The sequence below is a fragment of the Sphaeroforma arctica genome (assembly GCF_001186125.1).
Source record: "Sphaeroforma arctica JP610 unplaced genomic scaffold supercont1.700, whole genome shotgun sequence".
Classification (NCBI taxonomy): domain Eukaryota; class Ichthyosporea; order Ichthyophonida; genus Sphaeroforma; species Sphaeroforma arctica.
In genome coordinates, this window is record NW_014039858.1 from 34669 (window position 1) to 38403 (window position 3735).

Genomic DNA, 3735 nt, shown 5'->3' on the forward strand with positions numbered 1-3735 from the left:
GCTTCAGAATGCAGATCTGTTCATGCATCGCAATAATTAAGGTTGAAAATGATTTATTTAACCAGGAAAACAAGCGATAGATCTACATCGAGCTGCAACTTTTTATACACGTTCTTTCAGAATATATTAATGATATTGGTTCAGCCCAGGTTCGAGGGTTTCAGAATATAATTGCGCTTTTCGAGAACGTCTCTGGTGCTGCGTTCGAACGTCCATCTCTGGAAGCACACAACGAAAATGAATTCGCAGTACGTTTGCGCCCCGGTATATTGATTTAGTGATTGAATACTGAGTTGGCGACTCAACTCAACGTAGCGAACCACGTTTAATCGCCCTCGGTACGCATCAATACATCCCGTTGCAACAAGTTCACCGGCGCAGAGGATGTCACACATACGATACACATTTATTTGAATGACCGTGTAGAAGTGGCAGGTCGATATAGTATTGATAATCTATCCCTTAGTGTTCAGGTTATATAAATTGTCCTCAATCTTGCTTCCTGTGACACATTAAATTGTGACCTTCGCTCTGAAGCTATTAACTTTCTGTGTCAGACACTCCCGTTCGTCAACCAAGGACCTCCACAACCTTGCCTCATTGGCATTTCTCATCTCAGGGTCCAAGTTTGTCACATCTGTCTTTCTCTCGAGAAGGGCTATTTTTTGTCCAAGTGATGAAGACGCAATTCCAGCCGAATAAGTTGTATTCGATCCCGCTGAGAATCAGATATCCACTGAAACTTTTCGTGTTCAGACCACTTTTTGAATCTATCGTTCTGGTCCACCCTCCAATTTTTTTCTGTCCTGGCCCGTTCCTCAGTAATTTTCTGTGCGATCACAGGGCCGAAATCATGCTCGGAACCCGTGTCTGATATGCTTACCAGCCATGTTTCCAGTTGTTTAATGACTTCATTACAGGACTGTTCAATAATTTTAATAATGGAAAATTTGAAGTGAGTGATTTTATTAGTAGAATCAATTAAAATCATAACAAACGGTTCAAACCACTTCTACAACACGAAGTATAATCAGGGGAGTTAAAAATATATGCTGGAATCGAAAATGTGACTTACCATGAGGCATACATTTGGGTACCACAGACACAACAATATATACATATCATTTTTTAGGAAGGAGAGGAGATTGTGCCATAGCCCAGTTGTAGGCCAGCTTCGTATCGCAAATATGCTTACAAACATCAAGTCCAAACTGATAAAGAATGGTGCCGGACTGTACTGTGCGTTTCCACATTTATCGATGACCTCGAAAGTTTTCTCTAAAGTGAATAGTATGCCCTGTGAAATGAGGATGCAGGAACTTGGAAACAAAAATATTTATATATTTATGTTCTTCTACGTACAAGAAGTGTAAATTCAAAATTTTTGGTTTACAAAAATCTGCCCGTATAAATAGTACTAGTATTTAATAAATACATACCTGCATGATCGAAAAGGGAAAGCAAAAAGCACAACCGCCAATACTCCACGTCACTAGTCTGCTAACTTGCTGTGCAATCCCATCCACTCGTCTTGCTCGTATATCACCAATGACGATCGCCGCGATCAGCAACATCAACCACCATGGTGGTCGTGTTTGTTCATATTCACGAAGTAGTATGTAGAGCTTTTGCAGTGCCCCATGCATATTTTCTTGTAAAACTTTCTAGAGTGAAGGAGATATATCAGTTTTAGTGACAAGAAAGCGAGTATAGCCAAAATCATTTCTATTTTTTATTTGGATGAACCTAAGGAGAGAAGAGTGGTGAATTGCAGAAGGAAAACCACAAAAATCCCAATCATCAATGCTGTTCTTTTATTAAGTTTAATCAGATCAACCGAATCAATCATCTGATTCACCTGCTCACATTGTATGCGAAACGATATGTTGTATTGGAATACGTATCCATGCACTAATGTACATCATGTTCTACATTCAGTTATCTTGAAGTACAAACACGCATTTACACATAAGTTGTTGCAAGATGAGTACGCAAAATCATCCCGGGAACGTAGTTCCTTCTTAATCTTAACTTATCAATTAGCGAAGAACGGTAAACAGGCTCGTAAGCTATTTTTGCAGCACACATGGCCACTGTGGGTACCGCCAGACGAAGTCCCATGGAATCTAAGTGGCAAAATCTGGCAGATTTCAGACCAGACACAGACAAAGGACAAGAAGGAGCGCCAACGCTCAGCACCGCCATATTTTTGGCGAAGGGTGGCAATTCAAAATCAAACGGTCGGCGGGTCACTGTCGCTTCAATTGTACTTTGTTCGGCGACTGCAGCCTACGAAACGGGATGTAAAGTGGATAGCTATAAAATAAAATTGTGAACTGTGTATAGTAGTATGTATTTAAATCATTCTCTTGAGGACAAAATGTGGTCGGTAACGAGTGTCGCTCTTACCTGTTTGGCATTGTAAAACCCATACGCCGTGATCCCTAATAGTCCGTACGAAGCTACTATAGAGGCATACCTTCTTTTCATACTTTTAGTACCCTTCTCTATTCTGGGAAAGTTTAGTGACCAGAGAGGTCGGATAGATCTGTGAACTATCCTCGCAAACATTGTACTACAATAATATATTAATGGTATTAAGTGAGACAGAACAACAAAGCATTTCTACGCCGTGTATGCTTGGTGCCTAATGACTAAGTCTGTGGTTACTTGGTTATACCTACAAGAGAAAAGTAAATCTTTTGGAAATGATATTGTCTCTGGTGGCGAAATGTTTGTGTTAGACTGTTATTTATATGCACCCTGAAATCCGAATCCGAATCTGAATGGAATCGAATCTAAAGATCTATTCAGCGAATGAGAAACTGACATCTGTGGCGGACTGAAAACAATTCCGTGCGAATTGCACAAATTCCGCAAATAAATACATATATCATATTGCCCTATAGCAATTTGCTTTTTCTTTTTTTAAAAATAAAAAAATTCATAGGCTTCAAAATCAGACATGTTTCTTTTGAATGAATAGTAAATAAAATATATATTTACGATATATTTAGGCTGTTCAATTGTCTTGTTGTTTTTTAAAAACAATTATATTTAGAGGGCTAAACAAATATGTTTAAAAAAAATAGGCATAATTGTTTTTGTATAATAATTTGGTAAAAAAATATATTCAATATTTATCATTGACCCTCTGGTATGACGCATCTCTGGGTACAATTTATATTTATTTAGTTTTATACCGTCGTTGGAATTTTTTTTTTCTCGCAGATTGTCATTGGGATTTGGGGTCTAAAAAGTAAGAACTAAATATTTATTTATTTATTTATTATGTATGTATTTGGTAATTTTGTTTGTTTTGTTTTAAAAAAAAAACAAAAAAAAACCCCCAAATGCTGAGCTCGGTAAGCTGGCGCTGTGGCAGACTGGCAGCGATGCATAAATATTTTCTTTTTAATAAAAATATGAAATATCAAAATATGAGGACGCGACACAGAAAGTCAATAGCTTCAGAGTGCAGATCTGTTCATGCGTCGCAGTAATTAAGGTTGAAAATGATTTATTTAACCAGGAAACCAAGCGATAGATCTACATCGAGCTGCCACTTTTTATACACGTTCTTTCAGAATATATTAATGATATTGGTTCAGCCCAGGTTCGAGGGTTTCAGAATATAATTGCGTTTTTTTCGAGGATGTCTCTGGTGCTGCGTTCGAACGTCCATCTCTGGAAACACACAACGAAAATGAATTCGCAGTACGTTTGCGCCCCGGC